This window comes from Phoca vitulina, unplaced genomic scaffold (assembly GCF_004348235.1).
Source record: "Phoca vitulina isolate PV1807 unplaced genomic scaffold, GSC_HSeal_1.0 scaffold57, whole genome shotgun sequence".
NCBI lineage: Eukaryota > Metazoa > Chordata > Mammalia > Carnivora > Phocidae > Phoca > Phoca vitulina.
Genome location: NW_022589760.1, coordinates 7137045 through 7156081, shown reverse-complemented (window position 1 = coordinate 7156081; position 19037 = coordinate 7137045).

Here is a 19037-nt window from a genome sequence, read left to right as displayed (position 1 = left end):
GAATGAAGGGTGCCTGAGTGGCTCAGTCAGTTAAGCACCTGACTCTTGATTTTGGCTCAGGTCGTGATCTCAGGGTTGTGAGATTGAGCCCCACATCAGGCTCTGTGCTGGATATGGAGCCTGCTTAAGATTCTCTCTTTCCCTCTTCTTCTGCCCCTCCCCTCCCTTCTCTCTCTCTCTTTTTCAAAGAAAAAAAAAAGGATGAAATACTGAAATGTGCCATAACATATATGACCTTTAAAAACATTAAACTAGGGCGCCTGGGTGGCTCAGTCGGTTAAGCGACTGCCTTCGGCTCAGGTCATGATCTCAGGGTCCTGGGATCGAGTCCCACATCGGGCTCCCTGCTCTGCGGGGAGCCTGCTTCTCCCTCTCCCACTCCCCCTGCTTGTGTTCCCTCTCTCGCTGTGTCTCTCTGTCAAATAAATAATAAAAATAAAAAAAAATCTTTAAAAAAAAAAAAAAATAAAAAAAAATAAAAACATTAAACTAAGTAAAAAAAAGCCTGCAGGAATGGCCACAAACTGTATGGTTTGGGAGGGTTGAGGGGAAAATGAGAAGTGACTGCTTAATGAGGTCATGATCTCAAGGTCATAGATTGAGCCCCCTGTTGGGCTTAGCACTCAGCGGGGAGTCTGCTTGAGATTCTCCTCTCCCTCTCTGCCCCTTCCCCCATTCACACACTTGTGTACTTTCTCTCTCTCTCTCTCTCTCTCAGAATAAAATGAATAAATCTTTTATAAAAAATAAAACTAGATTGTGGTAATAATTGCACAAGTCTGCAAATATACTAAAAATGTAAGAAGGGTGAATTGTTTGGTATGTAAATTATACCTTCACAAAGCTGTTATTTTCTTTAAAAAAAAAGTTTTTTAGACTCCATGAGCAAAATCCACAAACCCAGAGGCATGCACTTTCCCTGTAGCCTACTTTCTAGTTTATCTCCTTTACTTCCTTTCCCATCTGTGCCCCCCAAATATGTCAATAAAATAACAAAAATTACCTAAAGGATGCAATAAACAAGTGGGCATTTAGACACATAGGCTCCATCTTGAAAGAACAAACGGGTTTAACAAAACTTGAAAGAGATGCAATCTGAAGAAAACAAGACTAGGAGTTTCTGTTGCTCATGGCAAATTATTGCCTTAAGGGGAAAAAACAAAATGGGCTTGGAGCCAAGTCAACTTCTGTGGGACACATACAGTTATTTTAAAACCAGGAATTCTTCTAACCACCCATTTCAAAATTTAAACCACTTATTCCCATGGTCCACATCACTACCTCCCTGTTTTATCACCTCCCACCACAATTCTCATATTTGATTTCACTGCCAGTTGAACCTCAGCCACTGTTCTCAATGTCATGCAAAACCACCAGCCTTAATTCTATAAATTCCATTAGCTTTGTTATGAGCAAATTCAAGACAATGAAGCAATTCCCTGAGGGGTTTAGAATTGAGGCTGGCAAGACTCAGCACAATGTCAGTAAAAATGTTCATCAGGGGAATATCCCATGATATCAGTAAGCAAGCTCTTTTTGAATACCTGATCCAATCTGGTAAAATTGAACATTTTATTATTAAAACCCACCCAGACACTGGAATATCCAGGGGATTTGAATTTGTGCTTTTTAAAGATAGTTTCATTGAAGGAGAAGGAGTTAAGATGGTGGAGTAGTAGGAAAACCTTATGTTTGCCTCCTCCTTTGAACACAGCTAGATAATTATCAAATCATTCTGAACACCAAGGAAATTGATCTGAACACTGACAGAACAAACTGCACAACTAGGGAGAAAAGAAGCCATATTGTGGAAGGTAGGATGTGCAGAGATGTGATTTGGAAGAGAAAAGAATTGCAGGTGCTGTGGAGGGGAGGGAGCCCTGATAATGGAGAGAGGAGAGAGAGACAGAGAAAGACAGAGAGAGAGAGAGGGACAGAGACAGAGAGATAAAGCAACACACAGGGGATTGCACAAGAAATACATTTCCCCAAAACATTGACTGGGAAAGTAAGAGCGGTTGATTATTGCAAGCTTTTACAAGAAGCAGAGTTGAAAGTCTGAAGTTTTAGAAGTCTGTGCCATTGCCAGGGTTGAGCCTGGTGGGTGTAGTGGTGCTCCTGTGAAGAAAGATGGCAGAGGCCCAGGAGTGGATAACATGATCTGAAGATTTCCAGGGTTGTACTGAGAGAGATGTTTTCCCTTCTTGGAGTCAATTTGGGAGAGGTGGTACTGCCTCTCAGGGGACAAAAGAGCTGGTGGGCAGCATTGAGCTGCCCCATTGATTAGCATATGAGCAGAAGCATTTACTAAGGACAGCTAACCTGGATGCCAGCTTTTTGTTGTGTTTTACCATAGAAGCCAAGCTCTTGTGTGGTCATGTGACTGCTTTTCTGGGACAAACCAGTACCAGCCACAGCCTGGAAAGACCTTCCCCCAGAGGATCAGCATGGGTCTGTCCTGCACCGGGTCCCTGAAATTTGGAGTTTTGAAACCCAGCCACATGCCTAAGATAAAACGGAACACTGTGCTACAGGGCAGATATACAGCACAGACATAGACAGGATGAAGAAAGGGATCTTGGCAGAAGCCTGGGACACAAGAGGGGAGATTGTTTCCTCTTCTGTGAGGGCTTCCTGCACAGTGGCAGGCACAAACTCCCCTCTCTGGGAAGAGTAGGCCAATGCCATTTTTCACCCCTTCCATCAGCACAGACAAATTTCAATGAGAGGCAGAGCACACACAGTGGAGGCTTGAGCTGCTTGTACCAAGCCCCACCCTGCTGTGCTCAGCAAGTGCCTTTTTAAATGGGGCGAGTGTGATTGAGAGCCAGAGCAGCAGCAGGCCCCTTGCCCAGAAGACCAGCACAAATCCCCCATGTTCACCAGGTCTACTGATCATAGAATGCTGCAAAGCTTCAGCCATAGTGGAAATAGGACCAGGAACAGGCTTTCCTAACACACAAAAGACAGAGACCTAGACACAATGCCAAGATGGAAAAATTCATCCAAAAAGAAAATACAAGAAGAGGTCAAGGCCAGGGAGCCAATCAAAATAGATATAAGTAATATGCCTGAACAAGAATTTTAAAACAACAATCATGACCATACTAGCTGGGCTTCAGAAAAGAAGAAACGAGAGAGACACTTACTGCAGAAATGAACAATAAAGAAATATAGTAAACATAGTAAAAAAAATGCTACAACCAAGATGCAAAACTGACTAGATGTAATGATCACAAGAATGGAAGAATCAGAAAAATGAATAAGTAACATATCAGATAAAATTATAGAAAATAATGAAGATTAAAAAAAGAGGGAAAGAAAAACATTGGGTCAAGAATGTAGACATAGGGAACTCAGTGGCTCCATAAAACATAATAACATTTGTATCATAGGAGTCCCAACAGAAGAAGAGAGGGAAAACGGGGAAAAGGCTTATTTGAAGAAATTATAGCAGAAAATTTTCCTAATCTGGGGAAGGAAACAGACATCCAAATCCAAGCAGCACAGAGAATGACCATTAAAAACAAAACAAAACAAAACAAACAAAAAAAAAACAACAACCAATACCAAGACATATCAGTAAAATTTGCAAAATACAGAGATAAGGAAAGAATCCTGAAAGCACCAAGGGAAAATAAATCCCTAACCTACAAAGAAAAACAAATCAAGTTGGCATAATATATTCAACATGCTGAAGAGAAAAAATATGCAGCCAAGAATACTTTATACAGCCAGGCTGTCATTCAGACTAGAAGGAAAGATAAAGAGCTTCCCTGACAAACAAAAACTAAAGGCGTTCCTGTCCACTAAAGCAGCCCTGCAAGAAGTATTAAAGGGGACTATTTGAGTAGGAAAGAAACATCAAAGCCAACAAAGACTAGAAAATCTAGCCTTTGTTTTTTAATCTAGAGAAAATCTCCAGAAACAATGACTTTACAGGTAATACAATGGCACTAAAGTCATACCTACCAGTAATCACTCTGAATGTAAATGAACTAAATGCTCTAATCAGAAGACATAGGGTATCAGAATGGAAAACAAAAACAAAAACAAAAAAACAAGACCCATCCATATGCTGCCTACAAGAGACCCATTTTATTTTATTTATTTTTTTATTTAAATTCAATTAGCCAACATATGGTACATCATTTTGTCTTAGATGTAGTGTTCAACAATTTATCAGTTGCATATAACACCCATTTTGATCTAAAGACAGCTCCAGATTGAAAGTGAGTGGATGGAGACCATTCATTAAATTAATGGACATCAAAAGAAAGCCAGATTTATAACAGACAAACTAGATTTTAAGCCAAAGACTGTAACAGGAGATGAAGAAGGCACTACATAATAATAAAGAGGTCTATCCAACAAGAAAATCTAACAATTGTAAATAATTATGCTCCCAAATTGCCAGCACCCAAATATATAACTCAATTATAACAAAAATAAAGAAACATTGATAACAGCGCGATAATAGTAGGGGACTTTAATAACACACTTATAGCAATTGGCAGATCATCTAAGCAGAAAATCAACAAAGAAACAATGGCTTTGAATGACACACTGGAGTGGATGGACTTCACAGATATATTCAGAACATTTATCCTAAAGCAGCAGAATACACATTCTTTTTGAGTTCACATGGAACATTCCCCAGAATAGATCATATACTGGGTCACAAATCAGCCCTCAACAAATCCAAAAAGTTTGAGATCATACCATGCATATTTTCAGACCACAACCATATGAAACTTGAAGTCAACCATAGGCAAAAATTCGGAAAGACCACAAATACATAGACCCTACTAAAGAATGAATGGATTAACCAGGAAATTAAAGAAGAAATAAAAAAGTGCATGCAATCAAATAAAAATGAAAAGACGATAGTCTGGAATCTTTGGGATGCAGAAAAGGCAGTCCTAAGGGGGAACGATATAGCAATACAGGCTTCCCTCAAGAAGCAAAAAATCTCTCAGACACACAACCTAACCTTACACCTAAAGGACCTAGAAAAGGAATAGCAAATAAAGCCTAAAACTGGCAGAAGAAGGGAAATAATAAAGATCAGAGCAGAACTTAAAATGATACAGGAACAAAAAAACAAACAAACAGTAAAACAGATCAATGAAACTAAGAGCTGGTTCTACTTTTGTATCCTTCCTGTGCCTCTTCCAATCACTACTTTTGTATACTTTTACAGCACATCTCATTTCAGACTAGTTACATTTCAAGTGCTTAACACATGAGGCAGTGACCATTATATAGGACAGTACAGACCTAAAGCATAAAGGGCCTAGATTACATGCTGAGGGGTTGAATTCTGCCTTTAAGGCAAAAGGAGAAATCAAAGGATTTAAAACAGGGAGTGACATGAAACAGCAAACACCTAATATATGCCCAACACTGAGCTCCATGCTAAGATTTGAAAATCGGTGAGACTCAATCTCCGCTTTAGGTAATTAATGGTCAAGAAGGAAAGACAGATATGAAACCAAGATTCTGGTGGAACTAAATTTAAAATGTGAGGAGGAAGGGGCACCTAGGTGGCTCAGTCGGTTAAGTGTCTGCCTTAGGCTCAGGTCATGATCCCAGGGTCCTGGGATCGAGTCCCACATCAGGCTTCCTGCTCAGAGGGGAGTCTGATTCTCCTTTTACCCTTCCCCCCCTGCTCCTGATCTCTCCCTCTCTCTCACTCTCTTTCTCTCAAATAAATAAATAAAATTTTGAAAAAATAAAAAGTAAAATGTGAAGATGAAGTCAATTTTACTTAGAAAGGATAGTATGTATTTCCTTTCCTTATTAGAATGCAAATATCCTCAGGCTAAACAATATTTCACTTTTTTTGTATTCTCTTTAGCATGTAACAAAGTCTGCTGCATATGGTAGGGATTTAAAAACAAATACTAAATGATAACACAGGAACAAAACTGATAAATATATATATGATTATGAACAAAAGAAAATAGAAGACAATATAAAGAACACATGAGATAATTCTTTTCATTTTTTAAAGGAAATGCTTGTTATTTCAATATCTGAGTAAGTTGTATTGCTTTGTTGACAGGGAATTTTAAATATATAATAAGTAAATATACTTTGTCAAAAATATGGAGATTAAATGGAATACTAGACGTGAAACTACTTTGAAAAGGTAAAATGACTATTACATACACACACACACACACACACACACACACACACATGCGTGTGCATGCACCAGAATAGGCTTGCAATGGGGCTTTTGATGCTTATTGCCCTTTGGGTTTAAAGTATATATATTTTTCTATTTTCTTTTAATGTTCAGTTAGCCAATATGGGTTTAAAGTATATTATATCAAACCTCAGTTTGAAAATATCATGGAATCAACTGAATTAATTTAAGTATTGTTCCACATGATGATGTTGCTTACTAGAAAACTCTACAAAACAGGTATGCTGTGTTTCCACAAAGTAAAAGAGGATTCCCCAGGTAAACTTAACAACAAAAACAACAACAAAAATTCATAAAACTAGAAGATATTATACACTAGTCAATGCAATTGAAATCATGAGTATGTCTGTCTGTATGTGTTCAAGCCAAAGGACAAACATCCAGATTCATCCAAAAGAAGTAATTTAGGATTTACCAGAATTTAATTTACCAGAATTAATGAGATGAAGCTAGGTGATTTTTGATTAGGAGTTTCTGTTCCTGTTCTCCCTGAGAATTAACTTGTCTACTGAGCCAGACAAAATACAGCTATATCTACATTTGGCTGTTTAGACTAAGTAATTAAACTAAATAAAATTTCATCCAATTTAGAATGAATGTAGCAGATGTTTTGATATTTCAGTTTTGCTCTGTATAGATATTTTAGAAACGATAGAAACTATGTAAGTTTATTTTTCTAGTTCCAGCTGGTTCATTAGTCCATTTAGTTTTAAAAAAATCAGTAGAAAAAAAGTAATGATTCAGATTTCAGTATATTAGGTAATTTCAAAAAAAATTAGCTTAAATTTATTTTTCTTTGTGTGGGTGACTCATGATTAGTTCTTATTTTGATCTTATTTTAGGTGTTAGAATTTAGGTTATATAATATTGTCAGAGTTATGTCAGATCAACCATTTATGATTACAGTAGTCCAATTAACCCTCAGACAGCTATGCATGTGTTTATGCATATGTATGTGCTTAGATGCTATAAAAAAAAAATGGGAAAGTCCGGGTTAAAAAAGTTTGTTACTAGGGATGGCTGGCTGACTTAGTCAGTAGAACATGTGACTCTTGATCTCAGGGTTGTGAGTTCAAGCCCCACATTGGGTATAGAGATTACTTAAAAAAAAAAAAAAAGTTTGTTACTGTTCTTAAAAAAGATAATGGCTGGGTTATATTTTCCTAAGGTCTGGATTGACTATAGAAATGCTTATGTAGTAGTAATTATATGACTTAATGACTGACCAAAATTGAAACAGCCAAGTTTAATTTCCTGGTATTAGAAATGGATATTCTACTAAAGAAGTTGTTAGTCAACTTTATATTTCTAGGAGTTTGCATGCTATTGGTATCTACATTTCCATATTTGGAGAAACTGGATTCCTGAGAAGAACAAAAGCCATCAAAGAATTAAAAAAATAGAACCTATAAGACAAAAAAGTTAAGGGGGGTGAGTTATTGTAAAGAAAAAGTGCCTGAAAGAAAATTAAATAAAACCCTCTAACATTTTGGATAGCTGATTAAAAAAAAAAAAAAAAAGAGCAAGGCTGGATGGCAGTTTCTAAGGAGAGTCAAGCTGGAGCTTATGGATTTGTTTTCAGTAAAAAGACACTTAAAATTACCTCTTGACAATGTAATTAATTCCAAATATACATTATTTATGGACCTAGTGGAATCCCCATTTCTGAATATGCTTAGAGACAAAATACCAAATTTGGTTGAGTTTGGCAAATTCCATGGTTCTCAAGCCTGACTTTTCATAAGAATCCCTTAGGAGGCACTAGAAAAAATTCCTGCTCTCTGTTACTCCTGGAAAATTTGATTCAGTAGGTCTGGTTTGGAATCTGTGGGAATCACAATGCCTGGCTAGCTAAGATATGATAAACATAATCTTCCTTGGGAGAGGCTAGTTGAAAAGCAAAGAAGGAGTGACCAGAAAACTGGGTCTCCTTTTAGGTTTCTGGGCTGAAAACAGCCAGATTTTATCTGTGGGTCAATGCCATCTCCCGGGGGACAGATGCCTAAGTTAGACATAATCCCTTAATAGTCATCTACTCCCTGCCTGCAAGCCACGAACATAGATAGTTCTAATCTAATCGTACAATGCCCATAAATGTCACTGCCCTTGCTATTTAAATTTACATTCCTTTCTAATCTTGATTTTTTGATAACACGCATAATAAAAATGGAGGCGGAGCTTGGTTCAGGGCCTTTCGCCACTAGAGCGTCAGGTCCCCAGGCCCTCTTCTTTCTCCTACTTAGGGGTCTGGAGTAATCTTTTCATTTGCTTTCTCAGGGTTTGTTGGTGAAACCCAACAGGAATCTGTTTTGTAAAGCTCCTCAGGTGGATTCTAATGATGAGCCAGATATGAGAACCATGAAGATATCTAGATGGAAGTCCAACATTAAGGTGCCAGCATATTTGGTGTCCAGCACCAGCTTTCTGGTTCATAGATGGTTCTTTTAGCTCTCTTCACATGGCAGAAGGAGGGAGGGAGCTCTCTGAGGTCTTTTTTATGAGGGCCTAATCCCACTCCTAAGGGCTCTGCCCTGGTGACATAATCACCTCCCAAAAGGCCCTGCCTTCAAATTCCATCACATTAGGGATTAAGTTTCAACAAGTGAATTGGTGTGAGGGGGCACATTTAGTCTACGGCAGGAACCTTTTAACCCTCAGATTCTTAATTCTTCATAAGAGTTATATGAAAAGTTAATTTAACTCTTGTGTTTTATGATTATTTGTAAAGAGTTAATATGCACATATGAACCAGTCAGTTTTTACCTCATATATACCCCAAAGACCGTCAACTGTATAAGATAACATTGGTTAAAATTTCTTACAGTAGTCCTTGAAGCATATTTATATTGCATATAAGTTACATGAAAGAAGATCAAATATCTCTTTTCAAAAAAGCAGAGGAGACCAGCAGGATTCCTGCTAGTTAATACACTGATACATTAGTATTGTAAGGCATGAAATATTTTTTTAAAAGATAGACTTTGAGATGGAATTTAATTTAGAAAATACTAAAACTCCTAATTTTTGGAATAAATTGCATTTTCTATAGATTGTCTCTTTTCTTTTCTTGCCCCTAATCCATTAGGTTTCTCATTTGCTAATTCCACAATCCATATTCTTACAAATACATGGTAAATCTTCCCAATTTTCTGCTGTGAAACTAGCCATAAAGTGCAGATAAGATTCAGTAATTTATGTTAATGATTGCTAGAATCTTTTTTAGTGATACATAGCTTTCAAATATTCCTTTTATAGCCAAGAGTCCAAGTATAAGTTATGACTAAATGTTTGCCACCTCTAGAGATAGATTCTGGTCAAAAGCCCATGGTCATACTATAGATGAAAGCTCTGTTGTGATGATACTTGAGATAAATGGAGTTGGTTGCCTGAGTTGATAAAAATCCTTTAATATCTATTTATTCAGTATATTTTATGATCATTGTTGACATTGAAAGACAATAACTGATAGGTGTTAATTAATTCCTCTCCATTTACACTTTTTTTTATAATCTGCAACATTCCTTCTCACATGCAGAAATGTGTAAAAGGGGGATTTCCATAAATAATAGCTCTCAATTTTGCTAGCTATAGTCATTGCTATAAAACTATATAATTCATTGGTCTGTAAAGGGACTATGATATGAAGTATATTAAAGGATCACTATAAATGCAAATACAACAAAAATAGAATCGATTTTTATGGATTTTAAGTCTTAAATACAAGTAAAAACTCTGTAGACTACTAGACACAGTCTGATAAAATTCAAAATACTTCCCTAAGGGAAATTAGAATGGTGTTCATAACACCATTTTTAACAGCCCCCACTCTTCTTTGATACTCCCTGATTTGCTTAGGGGAAGGATTGTCACAGAAGTGGTAAAATGTTCCTAAAACTTGAAAATATAGGAAGATATCACTTAAAGGGGGAAAAAAAAAAAAAACACATGGTAGCTGTCTCCAATTTTTTTTTGTTTGTTTGTTTGCTGAAATTCACTTTTGTAATTCTGGTTTTATAGTCCATGAATACACAGGACTTCTAACTGACCCATTAAAACCCTAATAAAGGTTTCATTTGGAAAAATAAATAACCACCACCTAGTATTTATAGATTACTGTAAGGTCAGCATCTTTGGAGAAAAATAATCAGCTAATAGCCATCACTACTATTCCCTAGGTAGATGATTTATTTATTCCATACAGAGAGAAAGAAAGATTTGAGTAATTTTCCTAGCCCTTGGAGGTAATCAGTGACAGTATTGAAGTCTGTTTGCAACTACTTTTATCAAACAGTAGATGAAGATGATTAGTTCTCCCCGGTCTCACAATCTAAAATAAATACATATAAACAAACAAACAAACATGGTAATAATAAAAGTAATAGTAGCTACCATATTTCAAGTACTGCTTATTTGCCAGACCTGAACTAGATGTTTACATGTGTTATCTTATTTAGTTTAACCCTCACAATGACTGAAGAAATTGGCAATTGCTTATATCACATAAATAAGGAAGCCATAGTTAAGTTATTTGGGTATAAAAGCACAGCTAGTCAGGGGTGCCTGAGTAGCTCAGGTGGTTAAGCGTTAGATTCTTGAATTTGGCTTGGGTGATAATCTCAGTGTTGTGAGATCTAGCCCCGCTTTGGGATCCATGCTGGGTGTGGAGCCCGGTTAAGGTTCTCTGTCTTCCCTTGCCCCTCCCTCCACTCTCTCCTTCCCTCTCTAAAATATAATAAAAATGCAGCTAGTCAGTGGCAGGCTAAGGCTGTGAATGCAGCTCTAATTCTCTGGGGACTGCATGCTTTTTACTTAATGACCCTGTCACTCTTGGCATAACATAATGTGCAAACTAAGTCAGACTAACATTTTCATAATCTTCTGAAAGAAATATTCAAGTAAAGATAAGAATAAAATTCATAAACATACAGATTGAACACAAAGTGCCTAGGACATGAGGTGAGATAGTAGTAGTAACAACAGGAAAAATAAATTAGAGAACAAAAGACTCTACTTTGAAATGTAGATAAATGATACATTTTCATATTGTGGAACTACCATGACAGTCAGTTTTTTTTTAATGAAAAAAATTAAATTCCAAGAAAAAAGATGATACAATACTTCTGATGTTTGGTTCTGAAAGCTCAACTGATCAAAAATATACTATAGAAAAATGTGTTGGTACCAAAAAAATGATGTAATATCAAAATTATGCTTAAAAGGACTAAAATGATTATTTTGTCTTGTGATAGGAAGCTTCATCTTTAAGCTTTGTCAAATATAATTTTCTAATATTCCCAAAATATAAATAAAAAACAGAGGAGTAAGTTGTGAAAAGCTGGAGGGAGAAAGCAAATTGAACTCCTCATTCCCTGATATGTCATTCAGGAAACATTTCTAATTCTAATATGTTAGCCTCTTTGTTGAATTATCTTTATTTTTGGGATTTACCTTAAGTAATGCTGTTAAAAACCGTCTAGTACAATGGTATCAACAACTATACCAGCTTATATGTTACTTCTAACAGATATCCTCAACTATTTATAAAGAGGTGACCCTTATGCCACACCAGTCTGTGTTAACATTAAGATGGACTCAAAGCTAGGATTATTAATTTTTTTTGGCCAGTGATTTCTGTTAAAATAATCCTTAATTTGTGCCTGTGTGCATGGGCATATATGTGTGTATGTGTGTATAAAAAGCTGTATTCCAATCCTGAAGGTTGCAGCAAAAATTGGATTAGACGAAGTTTCTTCAGTGAAGTACAGAACACATAAAAAATGTCAGGAGATGTTGGTTTTAGAAACTTGAGACAGAGTACTTTAAAATCCCTGAACAGGAACTCAGAAGTCTCTTAAGACAACAACTACCAACACCTAATGTCTTTAGAGAATACCTTCCCCCACAAACTGTGCTAAGATAGAAGAGGGGAAACGCTATAACAAGAAAGGGATTTGTTGAAGTTGAAATACTCCTGCCACCGCATCACCTTGGAAATAATGAATAAAGTAGATAGAGGAAAAATAACACATTTGTGTGTATCCTATGTGAACTGACATATAGTGGGGCATACAAAGATGTATGTTTGTATATACATACCCACAAACACAAATTTCTTAAAGAACTTCTGAAGTATCAAGAGCCTGTGCAAGTGATTTCTATGATATAGGAAAAACTAAGATTCTTGAAAATTAATTGAAAAGGGTGATTTATTTTTAATCCACCAACAATGTGCTATCTCCAAAGTCAATGTCCTATATAGATTTGGGGGTTATCAGGAAAAGTATGATCTCTTTCTGTTGCCTTAGACAGTATTGTGGGAGAAACAAACCAGGGAGATTCAGATGGGAAATGAGAATCAGAGCAAGTTTTACATTAAAAAACAATATTGAAATAGGGACGCCTGAGTGGCTCAGTCGGTTAAGCGTCTGCCTTCTGCTCAGGTCATGATCCCAGGGTCCTGGGATTGAGTCCCACATTGGGCTCCTTGCTCAGCAAGGAGCCTGCTTCTCGTTCTGCCTGCCTCTGTCTCTCTCTCTCTGATAAATAAATAAAATCTAAAAAAAACAAAACAAAAACAAAAACAAAAAAAAACAATATTGAAATAGAAGGAGCATCAGACTCTAGAGAGTAATAAAAGAAATTGAAACCAAACTTAGCTATGTGACTTTTTATACACAATATAAACAAAACTAGTGTTTGAGATTTTAGTGAAATGTGCATAATTAATTACATGCTACAGTTTGGTGTCTAATGAAGATAGCCTTTGAAGTATACTTAATATAAAAATGTTAATTCTCTGTTAAATTTCCAATATTTTATTTGGTGATTACAATGATCCACAGAAGGCAACTACATGATATCTATGGCTTGAAGCTACAAATAAGATTGCCAGCATCCTCAAAACATTTGGTCATTCATTCAGTCTTCAGTAAGTGACTTTAGTAGGTGATTAACAGAGCTCTGGATTAGGAGAGAGAGAGTAGGAAGAAAGAAATTTAATAGGAATAAAACAGAAGCACAGTATAGTTCCCATTGTTGGGAAGATTACAACTTAGCTGGAGAGAAAACACAGCCACACAGTCATCGCAACAATATATCCAAAATGAATTCATTGCTGGTTTACAAACCATTGAAGAAATAAGTATCCATTATACTACTAATTAGTACATAAATAAATACATAAAAAAGTTGAAGATTAGTTGTAGGGATTGTAACTTCCAATAAAGTTGTAGGGATTGCTGCAGTTAGAAAAATCATCATTAACTCCATTAGAGTTAAGATTAAAGAGGGAGACAAACCATAAAGAGACTCTTAATCTTAGGAAACAAACTGAGGGTTGCTGGAGGGGAGGGGGATGGGGGATGAGGTAACGGGGTGATGGACATTGGGTAGGGTATGTGTTGTAATGAGCACTGGGTATTATATAAGACTGATGAATCACAGACCTGTACCCCTGAAACAATGTATTATATGTTAATTAAAAAAATATTAATGGACACTAAATCTGGAAAGTCCAGTTTGATAAGGCAGGAGTAGGATATTTTCATGGTCTTAAAATGAATGGTTTTTTCATGGTCTTCCCACTAATTACTTAATAACTGCAAGAGAAAAATAGTAACTATGCCATTGAGAAATTAGCAACACCATGTATAAATGATAAAATTAACATCACCACATGGTACAGATATACATTGTGTGTCTCCATCATTTATGTAGCATTCCAGCCCAGGTTGTAAAACTCAAATCTAATCATCAGAAAACAAAAGACAAACCCAAATGAAGAACATTATTATTTTTAAAGCCCTGCATTCTTAAAGCTATAAACATCTTATGTGATATATATATATATATACAATGGAATATTACTCAGCCATCAAAAAAATGAAATCTTGTCATTTGCAAGATTTCCATCCATGATGTGGATGGAACTAGAGAGTATTATGCTATGTGAAATAAGTCAGTCAGAGAAAGTGCCATATTATTTCACTCATATGTGGAATTTAAGAAAAATACAGATGAACATAGAGGAAGAGAAGAAAAAATAAAATAAGATGAAAATAGGGAGACAAACCATAAAAGATGCCGAACTTTAGAAAACAAACTGAGGGTGGCTGGAGGGGAGGTAGGTCGGGGGAAGGGATAATTGGGTGATGGGAATTAAGGAGGGCACTTGATGTAATGAGCACTGGATGTTATATGCAACTAATGAATCACTGAATTCTACCCTTGAAACTAATACTAATGTTAGCTAAATTTAATTTAAATAAAGAATTTAAAGAAAAGCTGTAAGCATCTTTAAAAAAAAAAAGAAAAGCTGAGGAACTGTTTCCAACTAAAAATATGTGATTGGGTAAACTGAAAAAAATCACAATAAAGTATGGTGGATTAGGAAAGGAATTGTCCTTATTCTTAACAAATACAGACTGAAGTATTTAGAAATGAAAGGGTAAAGAGGTATGATGTTTGTAACTTACATAACAGTGGTTCAGAAATGTGTGAGTGTGTGTGTGTGTGTGTGTGTGTAGGGGGAAAGCAAATGAGGCAAAGCAAATGAGGCAACCTGTTAATATGTGAATGTGGCAAAGAGTATTCAGGTGTTTTTTATACTATTCTTGCAACTTTTCTCAATGTTTGAAATTATTTCCAAATAAAAGTAAAAACATGAGTGAATTTATTACTTCTTTTCTTCCGCTATACAACACACACACACACACACATTCACACACAAACTGTTGATTTCGATTGTTTTTATATTCTATAACTTTTTTGGTTGCAAGTTTACATCTACCCAGAAACTTAAGCCAGAAACTTGAAAACTATTTTACTTGTCCTTTAGCACTATCAACAAATCTTTTATCAAGAGATTTTGCTATGCTTCTGTAGACAATGAAAATATCATCAAGATATCTGTGTTCCCTAAATCAATTTATAAATATGTAATTGATTTAAGATACCAACAAATTTTTAAATTTTATTTTATTATGTTATGTCACCATACAATACGTCATTAGTTTTTGATGTAATGATCCATGCTTTACTGTTTTCATATAACACCCAGTGCTCCATGCAACACGTGGCCTCCTTAATACCCAAAACCGGGCTAACCTATCCCCCACCCCCTCCCCTCTAAAACCCTCAGTTTGTTTCTCAGAGTCCATAGTATCTCATGGTTCAGCTCTCACTCTGATTTCCACCCCTTCATTTTTCCCTTCCTTCTAATGTCCTCCATGCTATTCCTTATGTTCCACAAATAAGTGAAACCATATGATAAGTGACATTCTCTGCTTGACTTATGTCACTTAGCATAATACTCAAGACCCATCCATGTTGATGCAAAAGTTTGGTATTCATCCTTTCTGATGGCTGAGTAATCTTCCATTGTATATATGGACCACATCTTTATCCATTCGTCTTTTGAAGGGCATCTTGGGTCTTTCCACAGTTTGGCTATTGTGGACATTGCTGCTATGAACATTGGGGTGCATATGGCCCTTCTTTTCACTACATCTATCTCTTTGGGGTAAATACCCAGGAGTGCAATTGCTGGGTCATAGGGGAGCTCTATTTTTAATTTTTGGAGGCACCTCCACACTGTTTTCTAAAGTGGCTGTACCAACTTGCATTCCCACCAACAGTGTAAGAGGGTTCCCCTTTCTCCACAACCCCTCCAACATTTGTTGTTTCTTGCCTTGTCAATTTTTCCCATTCTAACTGGTGTAAGGTGGTATCTCAATGTGGTTTTGATTTGAATTTCCCTGATGGCTAATGATGATGAACATTTTTTCATGTGTCTGTTAGCCATTTCTATGTTTTCTTTGAGAAGTGTCTGTTCATGTCTTCTGCCCATTTTTTGACTGGATTATTTGTTTTTTGAGTGTTGAGTTTGAGAAGTTCTTTATACATCTTAGATACCGGCCCTTTATCTGTAGTGTCATTTGCAAATATCTTTTCCCATTCTGTGGGTGGCCTCTTTGTTTTGTTGATTGTTTCCTTTGCTGTGCAGAAATTTTTATCTTCATGAAGTCTCAACAGTTCATTTTTCCTTTTATTTCACTAGCTTTTGGAGATGAATCTTGAAAGAAGTTGCTGTGGCAGATGTCAAAGAGGTTACTGCCTATGTCCTCCTCTAGTATTTTGATGGATTCCTGTCTCACATTGAGATGAAAGATGAGGTCTTTCATCCATTTTGAGTTTATCTTTGTGTATGGTTGTAGACAATGATCGAGTTTCATTCTTCTGTATATAGCTGTCCAATTTTCCCAGCACCATTTATTAAAGAGACTGCCTTTTTTCCATTGCATGTTTTTTCATGCTTTGTCGAAGATTATTTGACCATAGAGTTGAGGGTCCATATCTGGGCTCTCTGTTCTGTTCCCTTGGTCTATATGTCTGTTTCTGTGCCAGGACCATGCTGTCTTGGTGATCACAGCTTTGTAATATAGCTTGAAATCGGGCAACATGATGCCCCCAGCTTTGCTTTTCTTTTTCAACATTTCCTTGGTGATTCAGGGTCTTTTCTGATTCCATACAAATTTTAGGATTGTTTGTTCCAGCACTTTGAAAAATGTCCTTGGAATTTTGATCGGGATGGCATTGAAGGTATAGATTGCTCTGGGTAGCATAGACATTTTAACAATGTTTATTCTTCCGATCCATGAGCATGAAATGTTTTTCCATATTTTTGTGTCTTCTTCAATTTCTTTCATAAGTGTTCTGTAGTTCCTAGAGTATAGATCCTTTACCTCTTTGGTTAGGTTTATTCTGAGGTATCTTATGGTTTTTGGTGCTATTGTAAATGGAATTGTTTTTCTAATTTCCCTTTCTACAGTTGCATTGCTAGTGTATAAGAAAGCAACCGATTTCTGTGCATTGATTTTGTATCCTGCCACATTACTGAATTGCTGTATGAGTTCTAATAATTTGGGGGTGGAGTCTTTTGGATTTTCCATATAAAGTATCATGTCGTCTGCGAAAAGAGAGAGTTTGACTTCTTCTTTGCCAATTTGAATATATTTTATTTCTTTTTGTTGTCTGATTGCTGTTGCTAGGACTTCTAGTGCTATGTTGAACAATAGTGGTGAGAGTGGACATCCTTGTCGTGTTCCTGATCTTAAGGTAAAGGCTCTCAGCTTTTCCCCATTAAGGATGATATTTGCTATGGGTTTTTCAGGGATGGGTTTTATGAACTTGAGGAATGTTCCCTCTATCCCTATACTCTCAAGAGTTTTAATCAGGAAACGATGCTGTATTTTGACAAATACTTTTCTGCATCAACTGAGAGGACCATATGGTTCTTCTCTCTCCTCTTATTAATGTGTTCTATCACATTGATTGATTTGCGAATGTTGAACCATCCTTGCATCCTGGGGATAAATCCCACTTGGTCATGGTGGATGATCCTTTTAATGTATTGTTGGATCCTATTAGCTAGGATTTTGTTGAGGATTTTGGAATCCATATTCATCAGGGATATCAGTCTGAAATTCTCCTTTTTGATAGGGTCTTTGCCTGGTTTGGGGATTAAGGTAATGCTGGCCTCATAGAATGAGTCTGGAAGGTTTCCTTCTGTTTCTATTTTTTTGAAAGAGCTTCCATAGAATAGGTATTATTTCTTCTGTGAATGTTTGGTAGAATTCCCCAGGGAATCCATCAGGCCCTGGATTCTTGTTCTTTGGCAGGTTTTTGATCACTGCTTCAATCTCGTTACTGGTTATTGGCCTATTCAGGTTGTCAATTTCTTCCTGTTTCAGTCTTGGCACTTTATAGGTTTCCAGGAAGGCATCCATTTCATCCACGTCACTCAATTTATTGACATATAGTTCTTGATAATAATTTCTAATAGTTATTTCTATTTCCTTGGTGTTAGTTGTGATCTTTCCCCTTTCATTCATAATTTTATTAATTTGGGTCCTTTCTCTTTTCTTTTGGATAAGTCTGGCCAGTGGTTTATCAAACTCATTAACTCTTTTAAAGAATCAGCTTCTAGTTTCGTTGATCTGATCTACTGTGTTTCTGGTTTCTAATTCATTGATCTCTGCTCTAATCTTAATAATTTATCTTCTAATGCCTGGCTCAGGCATCATTTTTGCTTTTTCTCTAGTTCTTTAAGGTGTAGAGTTAGTTGGTGAATTTGGGATTTTTGTATTTTTTTGAGTGAGGCTTGGATGGCTATGTATTTCCCCCTTAGGACCGCCTTTGCAGTATCCCATAGGTTTTGGATCGATGTGTTTTTGTTCTCATTGGTTTCCATGAGTTGTTTTAAGTTCTTGTTTGATTTCCTGGTTGACCCAAACATTCTTGAGCAGAGTGGTCTTTAGCTTCCAAGTATTTGAATTTCTGCCAAATTTTTTCTTGTGATTGAGTTCCAGTTTTAAAGCACTGTGGTCTGAGAAGATGCAGGGAATAATCTCAATCTTTTGTTATTGATTAGACCTGATTTGTGACCCAGTATGTGGTCTATTCTGGAGAAATTTTCATGTGTGCTTGAGAAGAATGAGTATTCTGTTGTTTTAGGGTGGAATGTTCTGTATATCTATGAGGTCCATCTGGTACAGTGTGTCATTCAAAGTTCTTGTTTCTTTGTTGATTTTCTGCTTAGATGATCGGTCCATTGCTGAGAGTGGAGTATTGAGGTCTCCTACAATTAACGTATTATTATCAATATGACTCTTTATTTTTGTTAACAGTTGGCTTATGTAGATGGCTGCTCCCATGTTGGGGGCATAGATATTTACAATTTTTAGGTCTCCTTGTTGGATAGACCCTTTAAGAATGATATAGTGTCCTTCTGTTTCTCTAATTACAGACTTTAGTTTAAAATCTA